The sequence below is a fragment of the Canis aureus genome, chromosome 23, assembly GCF_053574225.1.
Source record: "Canis aureus isolate CA01 chromosome 23, VMU_Caureus_v.1.0, whole genome shotgun sequence".
Classification (NCBI taxonomy): Eukaryota; Metazoa; Chordata; class Mammalia; order Carnivora; family Canidae; genus Canis; species Canis aureus.
This window is the reverse complement of record NC_135633.1, coordinates 41,805,399-41,829,632: the sequence shown is the minus strand read 5'-3', so window position 1 is coordinate 41,829,632 and position 24,234 is coordinate 41,805,399. Positions and strand designations below refer to the sequence as shown.

Sequence of the window (24,234 nt, the reverse complement as noted above, 5' to 3'; positions counted from 1 at the left end):
TTTGAAATTCGTTTGAAATTATAGTTGTTATCAATAGTCTATTTTCTGTCAAGTTGCAGCCACTCCTCCCTCCAGAACTTCCTGAGGTCTTGGTACTGGTACCCTCTTATTTCTTTCTAGGTTATCAAGCTCCTATTTATCTCTGCTTACCCCTTTTGTAACCGGGGCCCAAGGGAACAAGAGCATCTGGCCAAGTTTGGCCACTCTCTGCGATATATATCATCCAAAGAGAAAGAAAATACTGGTGATGAAGCAAAAAGGAATTTATTTGCAATGAGGTCAACACTGGGACTAACATCTCAAAGACTGTCTCCAAAATGATGAGACTACTTCTGGATTTAGATAAGGGGAATGTGGGGCCAAGATAGGTGGGTACATGCAGGTCAGGTCCATCGTTGTCTTGAGGTCAATCACAGGGGTTCTTGCTGGTGCCAGCATAGTACCTGTAGCTTGAAGGTTTAGTTTGGGTTCTCTTATGGGATGGTTGGCCCACCAGGTCTTTTACCTGCTGAAAAGAATATAATCGCATACACAGTACAGACTGAAGTCAAAATGGAGGTAGTTGAGATGTTCTACTACTTTCTCATGCAGTGACTCAGTTTTATCTGCCTTTCAAGCCTTATCTGTTATACCCATCTCTTTGCCAAAAAAGGAAAAAATAAAGTTTTAGCATGTTATTTTCCATTTGCGTAGACAGATCACTCCAGCTAATGACATTAATATTTTTGTTCAGTGTTGAACATAGACAAGCTTCCATTTTTGAGTGATACTTTGTAATTCAAAATCATTTTACCTACAAAACTTTGCCTCCTTTCTAAACAACAATATAGAAACTTTTAATTCAATTTTGGATATAACAAACAGAAAGTGCTTATGTTCACTGTGGAGGCCAAGAAAATTAAGGCCATTCCACCTTAGGTTCAGCGTTAGCACAAGTACAGTCTCAGGCCCCTGTGAATAAGAGCTGAAATTTACATTACTTCAGTTACAGGGGGAAAAAAAAAAGTTTACAGCTTAACACCCTAGGAAGCCCCATATCAGAATGAGAACAGAGCTCAATGCCCTTGAAGGCCCCATATCAAAATGTAAACAGAACTTGAGGAATTGCTCCACCCCTTCTGGAGGTCCCCTAGACCAGCCCTTAATACTAAGCTGGAACCCACCTCGGGGTCCAAGTGTGTCGGGTACACTTGGACCCAAGCTCCAGCTTGTAAGTAAACCCTCATGTGTTTGCATCGGTGTCGGCTCCTCTGTGGTTTCTCGGATATGTATCTTGGGCACAACATTCACGTCGCCTGTAATTGCCTAATTACTTTTAATCATATGTATTTCTCTATAAAAATATCATGATAGATCACTGTTTCCAGATATTTCTACTAAGAATTAATTGCCTTTAAAATAAAGTACAAATAGTGTAACAATGAGCATGCGTAAAAATGGATTCAGGACACTTTGGTTGGCTTGGGAGATAATGAGTAGTTCTGTGTCCTTTGACTCCATAACCTTGATTGACTGCTATTTTTCATGCATCAAAACCTATCAAAATAATTTATGCATTTGTTCTTAGAGATGGTATTTTACTCATTAAGAGAACGATGATAGCGAATGATACAAAACACATATTCAGGAAGTTTGTCAAAACATTGTTTAGTGACCATCTGTGCTTACCTTTTTATCCTCCCCCAAGCAGATTTGAAATTACAGGAGGGAATAAAGAAATTGTTAACTTACAAAAACAAAGAGAATGGAAAGATGATGCTAGAGAATGAAAGAGTAAGATCTGGAATCATGAAATGGGAGCCAGCATAGGAGAGTAACAGCAACTTTCCAGGATATCATGTGTCCTCTGGACATTTAGAGCCATCTTTTCAAACTTGCTGCTAGAGGACAGCTAACTACAGGAAGGAGAGGGGGGCAAAAGTTGGTTGGAGAATGAAACTTTTAAAAACTGTGGGTTTAGATATTGAAAAGAAAGCATTGTTAACTGTTGAAAAATATTTTGAAGTATATTGAGGGGAGTTTTAGCTGATATGTACAAAAATTAAACGAAATAAATAATTGCAGAATAAACTAAATAATTCAAGAAAGAAATCATTCAATAGTTATAAATAGATGAACAATTATAATACCCTAAGTCCTAACTATCACTTTATTAAATAAAACTTTAAAAAGAATAGTAGGAAGGTATGAGTAGCAGAAGTATAGATGGCTTATGTAAGCAAGAAAGAGAGCCTCTCAGCATTTTAAAAAGATAATAGACAATAGAATCTATCTATAGTAAGTAATTCAAGAAGTAGCAATACACATATTTTGGGAGATGAAAAGAGTAGGCAAGAGACCATTGTTTTTTTCTTAGAAGCTTTTAAAATTATTTGATTTATTTAAATATGTATATATATTATTAATAAAAAGACAAAAACAATGAAGGAAATAATTGAAGAATTTTAGTCAATTACATTTCAAATAAATTTGAAGAAAAAGATGTTTCTTGTGGTGGCACATGCCAGCATTACAGACTTTTAAGTCAATCTTCTAATGATTTTTTTATACTTCCAATAACTTGTACTCTCTAATCAGGAAGTACAAAGTTATGTAAAAATAAGGCTTATTGTTGTATATAAATTGAAGCTAGGGACCAATATGTTAGTTCCTTATTCATAATTAAAAGCTTTAAAACTCCATTTAGAATTTTTAGAATTTTTTAAATATGAGGAAAAATATGTAATATTTCAAAAATCTGTTTTCCTGGAGTATAAATTATACTTAGCCAAATGCACAGACCATAATTGACATTTGATAAGTTTTAAAAATACATACATTCATATCAAGTTATAGAACATTTAAATCACAAGAGAAACATCCTTTGTGTCCCTGCCAAGTCAATCATACACCCTTTCAGGGACAAACACCATTAAGATATCTTCACCATGGTTTAATTTTATCTGTTCTAGAATTTTAGAAGGATGAAATCATAATTTATGTACTCTTTTGTATATGAATTATTTTGCTCATTATTATTTGACATAGTCACCTATATTATTATACATAATGGTAGTTCATATCTTTTTGTTGATGAATTCTACTTTTTTGTATGACACCTCAATCTTATCCATTCTCTGTTGGCATTTGGAATATTTCCAGTTTCTGACTTCTGGAATAAAATTTCTATGAAAATTTGTGTCCATTTTTTTTTAAGACATACATTTTCATTTGTTAAAAGAAAATACACATGGAGGGGTGCCTGGGTGGCTCAGTTGGTTAAGTGTCGGCATTCAGCTCAGGTCACTATCTCTGGGTCCTGGGATTGAGCCCTGCATCAGGCTTCCTGCTGAGCAGGGAATCTGCTTCATTCTCTCTCTCTCTCTCTCTCTCTCTCTCTCTCTCTCTTCCCTCTGCCTCTCTCTGTGGCTTATTCTCTCCCTCAAATAAATAAATAAAAATTTTAAGGAAAAAAAAGAAAATACACATGAAAAGAATTCCTGGATTGAGAGATAGATATATGTATGACTTTATAAGAAACTTCCAATGTTTTTCCAAATTGGTTTACTTTTGGTTTACTCCTACCCACCAGTATATAAGAATCTCAGTTTTAGGGGTACCTGGGTGGCTTGGTTGGTTCAGCAACTAATTCTTGATTTCAGCTCAGGTCATGATCTTGGTGTTGTGAGATCAAGCCCTACCATGGACTCTGTGCTCAGTGTGGAGTCTGCTTGAGATTCTCTTTATCCCTCTCCTTTGGTTCCTTCTCTCTCTCTCTCTCTCTCTCTCTCCCCAAAATAAGTAAATCTTAAAAAAAAACAAAACAAAACTCAGTTGTATCAAATATGTCCTTGTAATATTTGGTGATGTCAGGGTTTAGTTTTATTTTATCTTAGCAATAAATGTATGGTATCTCATTGATTTAATTTGTATCTCTTCAATTACTATTGAACACTTTTTCATGGCTTTATTGCCATTCATATAAAGTACATTGTGAGGTATCTGGTCAAACATTTACCCATTTTTTAAAATAGTTTTTATTTTTGACATGTAAGAGGGTTTTTTTTTTTCTCAGCCCTAGTCCAGTGTCATATATATTGAGAACATTTCTTTCAATCTGTGGTTTGCCTATTCATGTTTTAAACATGTCTTTTATGACAGTGTTTATTTCTATGATGTCTAATATATTATTTTTTATGGTTAGTGCTTTCTTTGTTCTGTTTAATAAATATTTGCCTACTGCAAAACCCAAAAGATAATATCCTATGATTTCTTCTAGACACTTCATAATTTTAGCCTTCTAGGCTTATGTCTATGACCCACCTCATATTAATATTTATAAAACATGTGTGATAGCAGTTGAGGTTATTAAATATATGTCATTCTAGAGCATTTTATAGAATCATTGTGAAAAATTATTTAAATTCATCTCTAAGAATTCTGTCTTTTGCTCCTATTTTAACTGTATAATTTGTATTGCTTTATAGAAATATATTGAGATATAAAAACTATATATTTAATATGTAAAATCTGATAAGTTTTGATACATATACTCACCTTTGAAAATATTACCACAATCAAGTTAATTAATGTGTCTTTAAGACTCACTTTCCTCACATATTTGGAGTCCTTTTCTTTTTGCCCACTTAATGCCACCACAGTGCCTCCTGATAACTGTTGATCTTTCACTATAGATTAATTTGATAATTTTTAGAAATTGTTATACACGTATTCATCAATGTGTATTCCACTCAGCACAATTATTTTGAGATTCATGTATTTTGTTATTCATATCAGCAGTTTTCTTTTCTTTTTTTATGGATTTTTAAAAAATATTTATTTATTCGTGAGAGAGAGAGAGAGAGAGAGAGGCACAGACACAGGGAGAAGCAAGCTCCACCCAGGGAGCCTGACGTGGGACTTGATCCTTGGTCTCCACGATCACACCCTGGGCTGAAGGCGGCGCTAAACCGCTGAGCCACAAGGGCTGCCCAGTAGTTTACCTTTCTTGCTGACAATTCCATTGTATGAATGTGCCATAGTTTATCAACTCACCAACTGATAGACATTTGCAGTGTTTATAATGTTTGACTGTAATAAGTAAACCTGCAATGTACACTATTATACAAGTCATTGCTTAGACATATGCTTTCATTTTTCTTGTGAAATGAGTTGGATTGCTGGGCTGGGTCATATAGTAGATGTATGTTTAATTTTTAAAGAAACTTCTAAACAGTTTTTGAAAGTTTTAATACCATTTTACATTCTTACTAGCACTGTGTGAGAAGTTTGAAATTATTGAATTATTCTTCATTTTCAGTGTTTTCTTGGTAATTATAGTCCTTTGCATTTTCATATTAAAAACACCTATACTAAATAAAACAAACAAACAATAAATAAGTAAATAAAAATAAAAACACCTATACTTGGATTTTCATTGGCATTACTTTGCATCTATTGATCAGTTTGGAAAGAATTGACATCTCTAAATATTGAGTCTTCTGACCCCTAAACTTGGTGTATCTCTACATTTACTTAGGTTTTCTTTAATATCACTTAAAAATGACTTATTTCACTCAGCCTACAGGTCATGTGTCTCTTGACAGGTATGTACCTAAGAATCTCCTATTTTTCATGTTATTGTAAATAGTACTGATTTTTTTATTTCAATTACTAATTGTTAAGTGCTACAACATGTAAAAAAATCTTTGAATTTATATAATAAGCTTGCATTAAGAAATCTAACTAAATTCACTTATCTATTTCATTTCCGAATGGTTTTCTGCATAGATAAAAATGGCATATTCTAATAAAAATAGTTTTATTTTTCCTTTTCAACCTACGTGCTTTTATTCCACTTGCTTGCCTTATTACACTGGTAAAAACTTCTAAGACACTGAAAGTGGATATCTTTGTAATCTTCTTGATCTTTGGAGGAAACAAGCTGTCAGCTGTAAATTTTTCATGGATTTCCTTTACTAAGTTCAGTACATTTCTTAACCTTTCTAGTTTGTTGTATTTTTATCAGAATTAGATGTTGGAATTTTTTCGAATGTTTTTTTCTTACGTAGGAGATAATCATTTTTTCACTCAAGAATATGTGAATTATATTGATTGGTTTTCATATGTTCTTACATTCTTATGGAAAATATCATTTCATCATGGTGTAGTTATTGTTTACATATTGAATTTGATTTACTAAATATGTTAAGAATTTTTGTATCTATATTCATGAAGGCTATGGGTCTTTAGTTTCTTTTCTTAGTTTTCAATATTGAAATGCTGGCTGTATAGAATCAACAGGAAATATTACCTTATCTTTAATTTTCTAGTAGAATTTTCAGAGAAGTTTTAAATATTTGGTGGAAATTAATAGTGAAGCCTTCTAGAACTTTAATTGCTTTAGTAATTATAGGGTTGTTAAGATTATCTATTTTTTCTCCAGGGATTTTGTTTATATCTCTCAAGGGATTTGTCTATTTTATCTAGATTGCTAAAATTATTGGCAAAAACTTGCCATACTATTCCTTATGATATATGTATAACATATATAATACATATATATTTTAATATATGCTTGGTGTTATGATGCTACCCCAGTAATTCCTGATATTAGTAACTTATAACTTTTCTTTTTCTCTTATGATCATCGTTCTAAGAGATTTATTAGTTTTATTGATCATCTTAAAGAATACCTTATCATTTCATTTATTTACTCTATTTTCCTGTTTTGTTTTGTTTTGTTTTCCCGGTCTTATTTCTCTTATTTCTCTTCTTTTACTTAATCTAGATAATGTTAGATTTTGTGAAATATTTTTTCTGCATTAACTTAAATTTTCTTAATGTGTTTCTCTCCTTTATTCTGTTGAAAAGATTAGTTAAATTAATATTTGAATGTTGAATAAAATTTGCAGTTCTGGGATATGTCCCACTTGTTATACTCAAAAAGTTAATATTTTAAAATGATTTTTGTGTTTATATTCAATTCATTATATATATAATGGCCTCTATTTTTCTCCTCTTATAATATTTTTGTCAGATTTTAGTATTAGGGTATCACTGGTATTCGTAAAATCAGCTTCTATACTATTATTTAAGTATTTTGTAAGACTGATAGTATTTATTCCTTAGGGGTTTTATTGAATTTACCAGTGAAGCAATCTAGCTTTGATTTTTTTTTTTTTTAATGAATGTGGAAAGGCTTTTTATAATGAATTTACTTTCCTTAGTAGATTTTTGGTTATTTAGTTCTATTGACTCCTCTTGAGTCTGTTTTGCTAATATATGTCTTTTAAGGAATATATCCATTTAATTAAATTGTCAAAAACTTTTGGCAGAAATTTGTTCATATTATTTCTTCATTATTCAGTTGATACCTGTATGATTTCTAGTGATGTACCCTTTTTTAATATTTGCTGAGAGTTATCCTTTCATTTTTTCCTGATTTGTAACTTAGAATGTTCATTCCCTTCCCCTCTGTTTCTCTCCTCTTTATCAATCAGAAAATTTATCAGTATTGTTGATCTTTAAAAAACAGCTTTTTTTTTTTTTAATGTTTTACTTTGCTTACTCATTCTAGGTGCTTTGGGTTAATGTGTTCATTTCTAACTTTTACAGATGGAAGTGTAACTGCAATTTTCAAACTTCCCTCTTTTCTAATATAAGCATTTAAGACTTTGGATTGACCTGTGAGCACTGTTTAAGTGTATTTTAATTTTATGATATGTTGTCTTTAAAGTATCACTCTATTTAAAATATTTTCTAACTACATCTGTCATTCCTTCATTGGCTCATGGATTGTTCAAAAATATGTTGCTTAATTTCAAATATGTGGTGATTTTTCTACATCATGTTTTTGTCATTGTCTACTGTTATGGTCAGAAAATATGCTAGTATGAATTCAATCCTTTAAAGTATACTGATTTATTTTATAGCCCAGTATAGTTTGTTTTGGTGAGTTATCCATTTGTGCTCAAAAGTAATGTGTATTTTTCAGTTTTTATCTTGTAAGTTAAAAGTTTATCTTGATTAGATTGTGTTTTGTTTAAATCTTCTGTATTCTTACTACTTTTTTACTTACTTGTTTTATCTTTTAATTTATTGAGGGAGGACTATTAAAATTTGCAATTCAGGATCCAATAATTTCTCCTTAGTTTGGTTAGTTTTATTTTTATTCATATAGATGTTCTTTTATTAAGTGCATACTTTTAAAGGATTGTTATGTATTTTTGAGTAATTAACCCTTCATTATAATGCCCTCTTTATCTCTGGTAATAATTTATGTTTTAAAATCCCTTTTTGAACATAATGTAGCCACTCCAGGTATCTCAGAATAAGAGTTTTTATGATATATTATTTTTATCATTTTTCTTTTCATCTATCTATATCTTGACGAGTAAAATTTGTCAGTTTTAAGAAGTAGTTAGATCTTGCTTCTTATTAACTAATATTAAAATCTGCCTTTTAACTTGTGTGCTTAGTTTATTTAATGCTTTTAATGGGATTACTTTGATATTGTTGAGTGTAAGTTTGTTTTATTGTTTTTACTTATTCTTTATTCCAACTCTTAATTATTTTGTTTTTTTCTACCTTCTTTTTGATTATTCATTTTTAAGACTGTTTTTTTCTAGATCAATTTTTAGGTTCACAGAAAAATTGAGGGGAAGGTACAGAGATTTCCCATATACTCCATGCCCACATGTCTCTATAGCTTCCCCCATTATCAACATCCATCAGAGTAGTACATCTGTAACAACTGATAAAATCTATTGACTCATCATAATTACCTAAAGTCCATAGTTTACATTAGGGCTTATTATTGGAGTTGTAAACTCCATAGGTTTAGACAAATGTATAATGAGATGTACCCATCATTAAAATATCATACAGAACATTTTCAACTGCCCTATTATTCATTTTTAGCATTCTATTTTATGTCATTTATTTGCTTTTTCATTTTACTTTCTTATTTTTTAGTGTTTTTCTAAGATTTGCTATATGCATCTAACTTACTAAAATATATCTCGAATGAATATTATATCACTATGTAGAAACTAGAAATTCAAAACAGAGGTCTTCCATTTACTCTGTCCATTCTTTATGCTATATTCTTTATGTATGTAGATGTAAAGTAAAGGCACTTTACTTCTATAGTATTTTACTTCTATAGTAAAGGCACTTTACTTCAATATACATAAAAAATGCCACAGCACATTTTCATTTATTTTTTTTCCTTTGGTCATTTGTCTTTTATAAAAACAAATAAGAGACAGGAAAAATAATTTTATATTTTCACATATACATTCCAGTCATCACAAGTTATCCATGCACATAGATCTGTGTTTCTTTCTGATAGCAATTAGTTTGATGTTTGATCTGGCAGGACATTTAGTAATAGATCAGCTTGATCTCCCAAGGATTGTTTTCAGGGTTTGTTAAAGCATATGTTGAATAGTACTATTGCTAATATGGACTTTTTGAGCTATCAACTGTCTTTAGTGAAATCCCTTCCTTCTGCTTCTGAGAAGTCTACTGTCTCCAAGGATGGTGTAACCTTCAGAATATATGCTTTTCTCAAAGATTCGTGGTAGCTGTTCTTTGCTGAGCCTTAAACATTTTCATTTAAGTATATGCATTTAATATTCTGACAAAATCTCCATGCAGACTCTGTACTGCTTCTCTGAGCCTCTTCTTCTTTTCTAAAACCCTGCCCCATGAATACTACCTACCTCAGTAGCCCTGAGCTACTTCTCTTCACTGAAATCAGTAGTCTTACTGACACCTGTTTTGGTTCACAGTTTTGTGCTGTAGTTTAGAAAGTGTCCTCAGGCAGAAGGTCAGGTTGAAACTCACTTTGTGTTTCCCTTCTATCAAAAATTATAACTTTCTGCTATTTGTTGTCTAGTGAATGGAAAATTCTTATGAATTTTACTTAATTTTATACTTGTTTAAATCTGGAATAAATCAATACCTGTTACTCTGCCATGGCTAAAACTACCCTACTTTTTCTTAAGAACCTAAACTTTTCAAGAAATAACTAAAGAGCTCCTAAAAATTACACAATTAGTATATATTTAAGTGGAAGGTAATCCTTCAGAGAAAGCTACCATTAAGATCAAAAGATGTAAGAAAGTGAAGTTATAAAATTATTTTGTCCATTTTTCTACTTTTTAAAAAAAGATTTGTTTATTTATTTGAGAGAGAGAGCATGAGCAGGGAGAGGAGCAGAGAGAGAATCTCAGGCAAACTACCCACCAAGTGTGGAGCCCCAACAAGGAGCTCAGTCTCACAACCCTGAGATCCTGACCTGAGCTGAAATCAAGAGATGGACACTTAATGGACTGAGTCACCCAGGCACCCCTCCCCCCCAACTTGCTACTTTCAATAAAAAGTGTCTCTAACCTGGCATCAACAATATCTTATGGTGTATAGCTTATGGTGATCCTCAGCCATATTTCTCATGGGTTTTCTATCTTCACTTTGCAATGTGACCACTCATCCTTGTTTTCAAGGTTTATTTTATTCTATTCACACTTCCTCTGTGTAATGCAGGGCCCTATTCATCTTGTGTATTATACACCTTGTGTATAATATAACCAATAATTTATATACATATTTGAATAATCTAGGCCAAATGGTCTTGCTAAATTTAAAAGTTTGTAAAATAAGAAGAGAGATAAAATATTTTAAGTCTACTTTACTTCAATTGATTATTTTTAGAGCCTTATCAGCTTTATTACATTCAAATTATAGATTTAATATAGAGTGCTGTAATGGGATAGAACTCATTATGATTTACCTTTAAAAAAAAAAACTTTTCTTGCAGGGGAAGCAGAACAGGTATCCTATGATTCATATGCTAAATTCTGCAGTTGGATATATTTAAACATGAAAGACCCAATGGGACTTGAATGACCTGTAATTATACTTTATTTTAAATAGAGCCACATGACCATTCAGTAGTACAATGAGTAGCTTAAGTCTTAAAGATTTAGGATCTAAAATTTATTAGTATATTTAAAAGTGATCAATTAGTTTTTGTTCTGCTTATAATATTTTAATTCACATAAGCCTGATATATCAGACAGGATACAACTCATTGACTTGTTATAAAAGATGGTAAGTAGAGGATTGCCTTTATTCTATATTTCTCTATCCTTAAACGCTGATGCACATACATTAAAAGAAATTGCCTTCTCTGTAACATGTTTTCCTAGGCTGACTGTAACCCCTCCTTGACATGTATGTCCTTTAACTGGGTTAATATCATCAATGAAATTATAACTCATGAAAATATTCTTGACAGCCTAGTATAAATTTTGTCTCCAATTAGTGTAGATTTATTTCAGTTATTTAGCTCCAAGAAGAATTTTTAAAATCTTTTCTCCATGTTCGTGAAGTTAACCATCTTCTTCAATAATCCCAGAATGCCACCAACTACCCAGATGAAAAACCCTCAATGAAAGAACTTTGCCATAATTAATAAAATGTGGGCCTTTTACATGAAAAGATAGACTAGTGTTCAGTATTATGGCATTACGAGAAGAGAACTTGAATGAAAACTGAATGTAAGACATAGATAATTACTCTGAAGATTTTTGCAAACATTTCAAGGCTCAGAAGATCATAGATACAAGTACCAATAAAAGAATATTCTTCTCACTTACAGATGGTGGAAACCAATGCAGTTTGTGTACTGGATTTTCTTAGTCAGATTCTAGGATACCAAAAAGACTAGTTAGTATCACAACTACAAATAATCATATTTGAATATTAAGAACAGTTCTCAGCCACACCCACGTAAATGTATATACCCTTCAAAATAAGTTAATAAAACGGAAAAAAAGTATTTTAAAGATGAAAATAAAGCACTAAGACACCAAAGGTAAAGATATTAAGACAATTCCTATTCCTATGCATTAAGAGAGGAATTCAGTTTTTGAAACATGAAATAATATGTGTATGCATTTTTTTTGTATTTAAAGGAATATTATAGAAATCCTGACAGAACTGCAGCAAAATAATAGTGTCTTAAAACAAAAAGAGTGTGTGTGTATTTTCACTGTTACATGGCTCACAGATCTGTTGGAGATGAAATAGACTAGAACATGACAAATGCAAACACTAGTTCCAAAAACAGGATGGAAGAGCTTTTGGTCTAATTTATAGATTCAGAGTAAATCTTGGTGTTTTATAGCTTTAATGTAAATCCACAGCACAGAGCAAAAGTATTTATTTTCTACCCTGAACAGAGTACAGTTTGATATAACTTACTTGGTTTTAAGACATAAGGAAATAATGGTTCTGTCACTCTCAGCTTTTAGCTTAAAAGAATGAAAAAAGGGAAAGAAGGGAAAGCTTACACAATCTCTTTGAAAAGCTATCCATATGAAAGCTTTTGTATATTTGAAATTATTTGCTAATGAATTTATTTATAAATGAATCGATTTCAAGGGTAAGATACTATTCAATTCACAAGAGTCATCAGAAAGTTCTCTAAATTCCCTGTACAACATTTAGTCTAATTGCCAGATATACTGAATATCCCCTTCTAAATTTAATTTTTAATTTTAGAATTGTGAGCTCCTGAAATCTTCTAAGTTCATTCATTCATTCAATAGATTAATTGTTGAGCTCTTACGCTGTGCCAGGCAGAGTCCTTGTCTCCAAGGAAACTTCAGTCCAACATGAAACAAGTTGGGTGGTTTTCTAGTCCTCATAAAGCTTTCATGCTACTGGAGAGATTGATATTAACCAAAGAATTTTACAAAACATTTTAAATTTTGGTTTGATACTTTCTGATAAGGGAAAGTCAGTGATTCTATGAGAGTGCCTAATTGGAAATCTGAAATTGCTCTTCTCCATCTTAATAAATATAAAACTCTTCCAAGTTCAGAGAAGTGATCCGAAACCCCTGCTTATTTTATAAGGTGCTTCTGTTTAATTGCATCATTGTCTTGGTTTATTTGCAAGTTCATATTAACTAGCAGAAGTGAACAGCACAGAGAAATCAAACATTCTAAAGTTTAATAGGAGAGTACTTAGGAAGTGTTTCTTGTTTGCTATTTGCTAGGCATCATTCCATGCTCTAAGGATATATAAATACATAAGGTAGTGCCAGGGTCCTTAATAGCCAGTGATTCAGGAGATGGGGGAGGGGTAAATAAGAGATGGAATGGGTGCTTGGTTTCCTTTAACTGCTCCAGAATGAGACTACCTTATATTTCCAGGATGAGTGGAAAGAACCAATAAAGAAAAAGATATTAAAGACTTAGGATAAATATTTATATAGTTAATGGAGTATTTGTGATATCATACAATAAAATGCAGTGCAAAAACAGAGGGATTTTTCCTAAATTCTTATTTCTTCCATGAGTTTCTACAAGAAGCAAACCATCTAACATATTAACAAAAATTAACCCAGGGATAGGGATTCCAAGCAAGTATAAACTTTTTCTATTGTTGTTTATCTCAATTTAAATATTTTTATTCCAAAGTGGCATAGTAGTTACTGCTTCAAAATATGCAACAAATAGTGGTATGCATAATGTAAAATGTGGAAACCCTCCCCCTCCAGGCATACTCTTAGAGTTAACTTAAGCTAATATTTGTTTCCAAACTCCCCTCCCAAACATAAACTTTGAAGTAAAAATAATGTAAGTCAGCATGATTTGTTCCTTGCATCATGAGTTTCAGGAAAATTCTGAGGCTACAGGATAGCAAGACACTGATTATGGATGAGACTTGAGTACCAATCAGGTCAACGGTTTTTCCCATGCAAATGGAATAGAAACCAAAGACAGCTTAAGTTAACGAAAGAGCACTGCATAAATCACTGGGATCCTGAATTCCAGTCCCAGCTCTGCATTGATTTTCTGTATGACCTTCAGTGAGTCACAGATCTCCTTGGTCCCTATTTCCTTTTTTATAAAATGAGTGCGATTTGCTAGGTGATAATTATGGTCACTCAACATTAATGATTGATAGATTTAAAAAATTTTATTCCTTCAAGTTGATAAATTAGGTTATAGCTTTCATAGGTTTGAGGATGATTAGAAATAGTGCTTTCAAAGGCAGTGATCTTAGAATGATAAACAATTTAATGATATTTGCCCTAAAGGATGAGTCATAGGAAATAAACACCACAACCGTGTAGAATTTATTTATTTATTTATTTATTTATTTATTTATTTATAATTTTATTCATTTTTTCATGAAAGATACAGAGAGAGAGAGAGAGGCAGAGACAAACGCAGAGGGAGAAGCAGGCTCCACACAGGGAGCCCAATGTGGGACTCGATCCTGGGACTTCAGGATCACACCCTGGGCCAAAGGCAGGTACTAAACTGCTGAGCCACCCAGGGATCCCCACCATGTAGATTTTATTTTATTTTATTTTATTTTTTAAAGATTTTATTTATTTATTCATGATAGTCACACAGAGAGAGACAGAGAGGCAGAGACACAGGCAGAGGGAGAAGCAGGCTCCATGCAGGGAGCCTGACGTGGGATTCGATCCTGGGTCTCCAGGATCACGCCCCGGGCCAAAGGCAGGCGCCAAACCACTGCGCCACCCAGGGATCCCCATGTAGATTTTAAATTCAATTTCACTAGCATTATAAATGGTGTCTCTATCTAAAACGAAGACTTTGTCATTGGCTCCAAAATATTTAAAGATACATTACCTCAAAAGATTTTTAATATTACAAAGTAATTTGCATAATCCATTTCCATTACTTTTAATTAACTATGCTATAAGAATTCCTCCATCCTTTAATAATGACCAAATATAGGTTGGATTATTTTGAGGCATCTTAAATCACATTTTTGCAAAACACAAACAGCAAAAAGTTACATTAAAATTCTTTAAAGCTTAAACCATTTCACTGATCTTTTCTCTTTGTAACCTCCCAACTTATCAGTTTAGACATAGTTCTAGAATAATAATTTATTCAATCATTCATTTAACAAACATTTATAAAGTGCCAATTAAAACATTTAACACTTAGACTCACCTTTCTAATTTGATTGATTTTTATGGAAATACATGTCATAGAGGACTTAAGTTATAAATGGATGCTCTTTCTCTCTTAGCTGATAAGAGGAATTAAAATAATCAATTAGGGAATTATAGCTATTTGGAAAAGTAGATGCAAAAATTACCAAACTATTATTTTTTAAATATGCACACTATTGTAATTAAGTTCATTTGTTTGATACGTACACACTTACTGCCAATTATTATAGACTCATAATTAGCATTTATAATGTCAACTATCTTGTTAAATATGTGCATGTGCTAGATTGTAAAACATCTTTAATGAAATTCAACCAATATTTATTGAGCATTTATCATGTGTCCATTAGTATTCAAAAAGATAGTGATATAAAGACGAAACATGTGTGTGAATATGTATGTATATGTGCTTCAACAAGTTCACAGTCTTTAAATGGGAGAGGCCAACAAAAACATTATGATAACAGGAAATGGATGCTACAAGAAGCTTAAACTCTCTTTGAGAGCATAATAAAAGGAGTAATTAATTCTAATGGAAGGAAATGGCTTTATAGCATTGAGTATCCTTTAGCACCAGATCTTGAGCCATAATTACAACTTCATTGAATACAGGTGATGAGATACAAGAATATTTGTAATTCTCCTTTCCCAAGGAGAATTACATATAATTACTGGGAAGAATGAAGAATATTCTTTATTTAAGAAATTATAAGTAGCCTAATCAGACTCATGCATAGCCAATAATTGGGGTACAATTTTGATGTATCCTGAGTGCCATATCAAGATATTTTGACTATCTTATATTAATTGAAGTGAGTGTTTTCAACACTAGTTGTGATTAAGAATTACTTCCAGAAAAAAAAAAAAAAAAAAAAGAATTACTTCCAGAGCAGCCCTGCTGTCCCTGACCAAGATCAAATGGAAAGGAGTCACCGTAGGTAAACCCATAAAACAAAATACTTTTCAGCTCCATAAGTTATTTTGATGCATATTAAAGTTTGAAAACAATTGTATAAGAGAAAGGGAGTTCTAGGCTTGCAAGTGGGAAATTATATGATATATTCGGGAGAATCATTCTTGCCACTGATTGGAATCGAGAGAGAAAAATTAGGACGTGGTCCATTATCCCTGTGCCGGACCACTGAGTTTTAGAGGGAAACAAAACAGAAGTGTCCTGCTTTTGTGCAGCTTACATCTTTTTTTTTTTTTTTTTAAATTTTTTTTTTAAATTTATTTATGATAGTTACAGAGAGAAAGAGAGGCAGAGACACAGGCAGAGGGAGAAGCAGGCTCCATGCACCGGGAGCCCGATGTGGGACTCGATCCCCGGTCTCCAGGATCGCGCCCCGGGCCAAAGGCAGGCGCCAAACCGCTGCGCCACCCAGGGATCCCCTGTGCAGCTTACATCTTAATGGAAGAGTCAATGATAAACTATTTTGTGCCCTATGTGCAAGTAAAGATGAAAGTGCATATTTAAATAAATAAATTTATCTTATGTACTTTAATTTTTTTTTTTTTTTTGCTTTACCTACAACCAGTGGTTGACAAACTTGGATGTATATCAATAGTAAAAGGGGATCTTATTGAGAATATGGGCATCGGAAGGCACAATGGAGTTTGAGGTCCATGAGTGTGTATTGCTAAAAAGCTTCCCAGGTAGCTTTTCAAGTGGTTTCATAACTAATTTGCAGGATGGTTTTGCTCAAGTGCGAACACAGAACTTTAACTTTCAGATTTGCTAAATAACTTCAGCTTTGCATTTTATGCATTGTAAAAATGACCTGAGATTTAGCTGGAAATTATAATTCAATTTAAAGGTAGCAAAAATTGTGCTGCCACCATATGCCAGGCACTTAAGGTTTGTGGGTGGGTGGACTTGGGCAAAAAAGATGACTTTTGGGGACTACACCTTGATACAGGAAACAGACCTACCCCTGACTATAATACAAAGTAGAGTGAAATAGTACTAAATAGAAGGACCAGTTACATACTGGGAGAAAGAAAAAGGAAGTTGTAATTAATACTTTCTGGTGGAAGCTGACTGGGAGTGTGGATGGCCAATTAGAAGCATCACCTGGAAGGTTGTAGCATAGTAGCTGGGTTTTGCAAGATAAAATGAATTTCAAAAAGAGTTGCAGATGGCATTTCAGTAAACAACAACAACAACAAACTTAGATTAGGAAAAAGTTGCATTTTAATATTGATAATTTTGCTTAGCATTTTCAAGAGGTAATGTTCTCCAAAATTCTTGTCACATTGAAAGACAAGTGTCTAGTTCTTTTGTACTCACGCAGTTTGCAAGATAAGAAATGCACATTTCAAAAACTGAAGAAGTAATCTTACAAGAATAGAATAACCCTGAGCATTTGACTGTGATTTTGTTTCAGTCACAATTTGCCTAGTTCAGAGAACGATGAGTCCCTAATGCTTTCCCACATTCTTTTCTTGGTTTTCATTTTCTTCTTTTGAAGATCATAGAGATCTGCATAATAGGCTACCTGTCCTAGAAAGAGCTAGGAGAATGATAGCAAAGCCAACTGCCTTAACTCCCATTGAAAACAAGTCTTAGTAAAAAGAAAAAAAAAATCATACTTAAAGAACAAGGAATAGCATCAGTGAAATCTCATGAGAAGTAAATTTCACCATCAAGATGACATTTGAAAATGTTTTCATTGGTGAATTTATGCTCAATGTTTCTTTTGGCCACATAATTCTAGGATTGATTTTGCAGGGTTGTTATTTTTTGTTATTTTTTTTTAATTAGTATGTCCTTTCTTTCTTAGGGCTGGCAAGCAGAAAAGTACGTAATACACAAGCTGTTAAAATATGCCAAGGTCCATAGAATGAAACATAAATCATGCCCATGCAATACCAATTATTTCAAAATTTTGGGTTAACATATAAAAATCACTGATTTGTCCCAAATGTTTTAGTTCTTGAAATGTTGGAAATAAAGTTAGCTATAGCTCAACATGGCTAAGAGAACTGGGCTTCCTAACATCACATGCACCATTTAAATAAGGTCAGAATATTCATTTTAAATTGTGTTAAGTTTTACTCAAAAATGCAAAGCTTTTATGGAAAGAGCACTCGTGAGGTGGAGGCAGAATATTTGAAAAGGGAAGATTTTTAAAGGAAACTCAAGCAGCTAGCCCAGGTAATAAGTAATCTTCTCTTTCTACCAATGAAATAATATGGCTTAATGAAAAGACTGTAGGTTTTGGCATCAGACACATTTAGGTAAGGATCCCACCACCACTAATAACTCTATGACCTTCAACAAATTATTTCAGACACATTTAGGTAAGGATCCCACCACCACTAATAACTCTATGACCTTCAACAAATTATTTCAGACACATTTAGGTAAGGATCCCACCACCACTAATAACTCTATGACCTTCAACAAATTATTTCACCACCCTAAGTATCAGTTAACTTCTACATAAAATGTGGAAAATATCAGTAAACCTCAGGATTATTCTAAGGAATCGGAAAAATATAAAATAGCACATAGTGATCACAAGGTAGACTAGGGATTCATGTATTTCAAATTGATAGTAAAAGGAACACAGAGTCCCATCACTTTAGGTTTTGTAATGACAAATATGCAAAGAGTGATTCTGTGACTTCAGCATGTTGAGTTTGCCTTTCTATTCACATTCTAGAATGTTAGAGTTTATTATTTCAGGTTATTTCCCTTCAGTCACAAGTTCCTCAGATGACACTGGCCATTCTTTGGATTCTGTTGGTACCTCTTCTGCCCACATGATAGAATGCAGCCATTTGTCCAGCAGTTCTTACTCTAGGACTGCAGATTCACTGTGAACTCCTGCTCTTAAAACAGCAAAGAAAATTCTGTTGGAAAGAAGTGCCTCGGTATGCAGTGTGCACACAGTTTAATGACTAGTTTCTCACGTCATGAATTCTGTAATGGGAGGAAGAGCTCTTCCCTCTGGGCTTTCTCTGCAGTGGCACCCACCCCTACTCACTTCCACTGGTCCCTGCCAAATACTGTTTGTGAGACAGTCACAGAGAGTTAGCAAATTACTGCTATTCTGAGCTCGTCTGCAAAAGCAGACAATGTCAGAAATGCCAAGATCTGGTTAGCATTATAATTTACCAGCTTTGTTGGAGGTGGAAATACCCTGCATGCAAACACATGCAGTGTGAAAAGACTAAAGCCAAAAGAAAGGATTAAATTGTCAACATGGTCTTGGAGCAAGAGAAGGACACATCTTAAATATAAGAATACTGTATACGTTTATGCAGAGATGTAACAAAACAAAGTACACCAAATTATTTAATTATAAAATTTGACCCAGAAATGCAGAAATTCTACATATAAGTGAAGAGGATTTTATATACTAACACTATGTTTCACCAACATTCACTCTGTATAGCAACATACAAATATAGGTATAACATACAAGGGCATATTAACTGCATATAAAATATAGATTCTTTATATAAACCTGTAGAAAACTCTTTATACAAACATATATTTAATCTCTATGTATGTAACTGGAATGCCATAAAAAGATGACAAGCTCCTTTGGTAGAATGAACTTTGGTTTTGTTACCACTTTGAGATACTGCACTTTGTCACATGGCTGTCTGATGCTTCTTTTTAGTTATCCTCACTCTCCATACAAGATCTCTGTATTATCTCTATAATTTTCCCTTGAAGAAAACATTTCTGCCTCCTGTTACTGATGTCATGTAAGTCATTCGGCCTTATCTCAGATTGTTCTTCAAAATCCATTATTTTGGGAGGCTTTTTGGTGACTTCCTTATTCAATTTTCTCATCCCCAATAACTTCATTTCTCCCAAAATTTCACTAAGAACATTTTCAAATCAAAAAGTTTGTAGGTGAATACTGATTTATGCATCATCCAGATCCTACAATTAATGTTTTTCTAAACTTTCTTTGTCACAGCTTTCCATCAAACCATCTCTCTATCCACCTACCAATTAATCTCATTTTATTTAATGCATATTTAAAAATTTGTTATTGAAGTGTAGTTGACATACAATGATATATTAATTTCAGGTGTGATTAATTAATTTCATAGTCATTTGACAATTGCATACATTATTCAATGCTTGGAACTTCTTGGGGCTGCCCTCTGTAGTGATGACTCAACATAGCCTTAAGTCTTACTGAGACAGCAAAATCCCCAGCGCAGAGAACTCCTCTATGACAAATTATAAAAATTATAACATTTTTGAGAGAGCCACGTAAAATAACTTGGCCAAAATTTACTAGGATGTAGTATTATGCAGTGTATTAGAATGCAAGCACTGGGAAGAAATGGTCCAAGTTCCCATCCAGGCCCTGCCAGTTACTGCCTGCCTGAACTTCTGCAAAGGACTAACCACTCTAGTTCTGTTTCATCATCAGGAATGAGAAATATAATAGTATCTGCCCCATAGAGTGGATTTGAAAACAAAGTGACATGAGGCATTTAAAGTACTTTACACATCAGCCATTATTATTGCTATTTTTTTAATTAGTATTTGCAAAACCAGATGAAAACTCTAATGTAATTCTGTCTAAAGATGTACCTCTGGTATGTGCAGATTTAATGACTACCAAGAAATTGATTTTATCAGTCTATCCACAAATAAACCTTCACTAGGTGTAATCCTCCCGTGTGATTGATAGCAGTGTGTATGATAAAATGTGATAGACAACCACAGATGTTCTATTCCGAGCAATTAAAGGCATGAGCCCGATATAAGTGGGTTCCTCACAGATATGCTGACACAAAATAAGAAAAATAATCCACATCTTCCTTTTTTCAGAGCAGAATGTCAATCTCTTTTAGATTTCTCAGACATCAGCAGAACATTTGCTTTGTTAAGAGTTACTCCTACTGTCAGCAGAAGCAGGAAGATGACATGCTTGCTTGGCTCTTTGTACAAACCTTATGCACTCACAAAGAGGGGGCCTTAAAATCATGTGCATATACACAAAATAACATATTTTATAGTAGTGTTCATTTAGAAAATTAATTTTCTTGTCTTCCCTGTGCAGTTCCTTGAGTATAGTATACAAAGGATTAACTAGTTGGCCTAAATAATTTTTTTTCAGGAATAATCATCTCATTTTGCAGGGAGGAAGGATGGAGGGAAAGGAAAAGAAAGAAGTAATATAGTCTTTACAGTCATTTGGTAGGATGTCTAAGTGTGTGTGTGTGTGTGTGTGTGTGTGTGATGAGGTACCTTTACCTGCACCTTGATAAACTGCCAAGTGCTTCTGTTGAATGCTCCTTTCCTCCTTGTATTATTACTCCTTCTCTATCTCACTTTGCTTGCTGAAGCGTGTTTATGTCAAATGAATCAGTGGATGAAAACTTTTATTTAAGCAGAGCAAATACCACTACAATTAAGAGATCCCTAATTTGCCTCGCACGGTGGGAAAGTACAGTCTCAAAATCAGCACTATTTGTATTTCGTTTTAGATACTAAACATACAGACTACAAAGTTTTGTAAAGCTAATTCTGTACATACACAACATGGAAATCTTTGTCCATTTTATGTACTTGCTTACTCGATCATTTTGCTTCCTATAATCCTGTATAGGCCTTAATATCTTGAAATGCCACCGTAATTCTTCGCACCTGGAGATCTTTCACCCCCAATTTGGATAATGTGGGGATACTGGTATTTGTTTGTTTTCATAAAGCTCACTTAAATGACTTGACCATAATTAGGGAATAGAGATGAAAATTCCACCTCTGGCACAACTGTATATGTTTTTGTTGAATTCATCCTGTTTTGTTTTTTTAATGCATCAGCCCTCCACCCCCATTTAGTTTTTGCTAGAAAGGTCAGTGTCTGTTTAAAGGGCTGGAGGAGGGGAGAAGCTTCAGTAGCTGATGCTTTGTGTTGGCAGGGCTGTTTGAAAAAGCTGTCACAGCTGACTGGATCTATTTTATGCTAGCCCAGCACCATTAACCCTTCTCAACCAGGAATGGTCAATTAACTCATCTTAAAAAAAATTAATCTCATTCGAATTCTTCATGGGAACAATGATTTTGTTCTTAAGCGTCAAGGTGTATGTGCTAAGGAGGGGTACATGAAAGAGAATGTCTCCTGATTATTGCAGAGCTCTTTCTTTGTGATACGTCAAACTAACTTCCGTATAATTATATACTATAGTAAAAGTATGTGATAATGGGTGTGTGTGTGTGTGTGTATACTGTTATTTATATAACATTTGGTAATTTCCAGTGATTCTGGAAATGCATGCCATCTTTGCCTTTGATTCCTAAAGTAAGAACATGATGCAGAGTGACAAGGAGACATTACCCAGATATCACTGACACACTAATAAAATTCAGATGTAACAATATTTGCTCACCACATACATAGAACAGAAATGCAAAGTTCACTTTGCTAGCACTCACTTTCACTCCACCCTCTGTATTTTTACCATCTTCAGTGGTCAGCTTAATTCTTTATTTACGTTAAAGAAAATAAATAAAATAAATAAATAAATCAAAGATTTATTTTATCTTGTATGGAATCATGGAGCCTCTCTTCCAGGGTTGACATCTCAGGGTTGGGGATGCCTGGGTGGTGCAGTGGTTGGGCACCTGCCTTCGGCTCAGGTCATGATTCTGGGATCTGCCACCCAGTCCTGCATTGGGCTCCCTGTGGGAAGCCTGCTTCTCCCTCTGCCTATGTCTCTGCCTCTCTCTCTCTCTCTCTGTCTTTCATGAATAAACAAATCTTTTTAAAAAATCTGTTGTTTTTTGTTTGTTTGTTTTTTTAGGCTTTTTGTTTTGTTTTTTATCTTTCTCCTGGATTCTTCCTGTATGACCTTTCCACAATGATAGTATCTTCTCTAGAGAATGAAATGGATTACAGATAACATCTGATTTTGTCAATCAGACATTTTTTCAGTTAAATTCAAAGATATTTTTAGACATCATTTTCATAATTATAAGTTGTTTTATAAGGGCATAATTTCTCATACTATATTCTAATGAGTACAGAAAGATAAGTCTTAAAATCATACTTTTATGGGAGAAAGGAACTTACAAAGGAAAAATACATTTATTTGGGGGTGTTACTATGAACTGGAAAAAAAGTCTTATAATTATCAAAATTTTATTTTTGTTCTTAAGAAGCAATGTATTTTTGCCTAAGTTTACATCTGTGTAGGAGTTCCGAACATATGTTGTTTTTCCTCTTTAACTATGAAATGATAGTAAGGATGCATAGACGTACATAATCATAAGCTTCCCAGAAAACAAAAACTGCCTCCCATTAGCACATCAGAGAAGTTGATTCTTTAGAGCAATCTATAATTGGATGCGATTATATTGACTGAGAAACCAAAGCAGAAGGGGTTGAAGCAAAGAATATGATCAGTAAAAGCAGGGACTCTTCTCCCTCCTGGGCTTGAAAAAGGTTCAAAGCCAACACTGCAGCTACAGAAAAATAAAATATTTGCCCCAAATCAAGATAATTAGCGACTATTTAGCTTTATCAGGTGGCACCTCCTCTCCTCCTTCAGGCTCCCACAAACAGAGGAAAAGGTGGCTAGCTTTTGTCCCAGGATAAACCCCATAAAACTGCTTTCTGTAGAAACTACATTGTTTGCCTGGGGGAAAACTTCTGTGAGTCTTTTTGCTTAAGAGAGAAACAAAAAAGATCAAAGTAACTTAAAGTAAACTTAACATGGTGCGGGCAGTGGAGGATCAAAGACTAGACAAGGCTGCCAACTGCTCTATTCCTGATATAGCCCTCCTTATTTTCATCTGTGCTAGAGCCCCCAGCTTACCTGCCTACTCTTGGCATTCCGTGCATCTTCATAATATTGTCAATATTTTCCTGAATTATTTAAGTAAATTAAATTAGTTCATTTCATTCTCACCATAGCCCTGTGTGGTAGGTCTCGTTATCCTCATCTAAGACATAAGGTACCTGGCGAACAAAAATATTAAGTAATTTGCTTAAATTCACACACAAAGTATTAGAGCTGAGATGTGAACAGAGTTTGGTTCAAGAGTCCTTTGTACTTTACCATTGCCCTGGGTCACCCTGATGCATTGCCTGCCATTCAATGAGCCATACAAATTCTATAAGCATCTTTCCCATCTTTCCCATAGAGGACAGGACTTCATAGAAACAGAACAACAAACATACAGGGAAAACCCATGTCATCTCTCTTTACTTACCTGCTGAGTCCCTAGTTCATAAATAAATATGAATTTGTCTAAT

The 24,234-nt window shown here is 33.5% G+C and overlaps 2 long non-coding RNA genes across 4 annotated transcripts in view; one reads left to right on the top strand and one right to left on the bottom strand.

The window, feature by feature from the left end:
- Nucleotides 1-16,494, top strand: part of LOC144295051 (uncharacterized) — a 30,278-nt gene extending 13,784 nt beyond the window's left edge. Inside the window, exon 2 of one of the 2 annotated variants that reach the window (XR_013362408.1) lies at nt 16,239-16,494. This is a non-coding gene — a long non-coding RNA (uncharacterized LOC144295051). Of the gene's footprint in view, nt 1-120; nt 683-16,238 lie in introns of those variants that run through there. The other variant, XR_013362409.1, reaches the window with a different exon arrangement.
- LOC144295048 (uncharacterized) overlaps nt 249-24,234 on the bottom strand; it is a 46,657-nt gene continuing 22,671 nt past the window's right edge. Inside the window, exons 2-4 of one of the 2 annotated variants that reach the window (XR_013362401.1) lie at nt 12,620-12,713; nt 11,646-11,695; nt 249-508 (exon numbers count right to left, since the gene is read on the bottom strand). This is a non-coding gene — a long non-coding RNA (uncharacterized LOC144295048). The remainder of the gene's footprint in view (nt 509-11,645; nt 11,696-12,619; nt 12,714-24,234) is intronic. The other variant, XR_013362402.1, reaches the window with a different exon arrangement.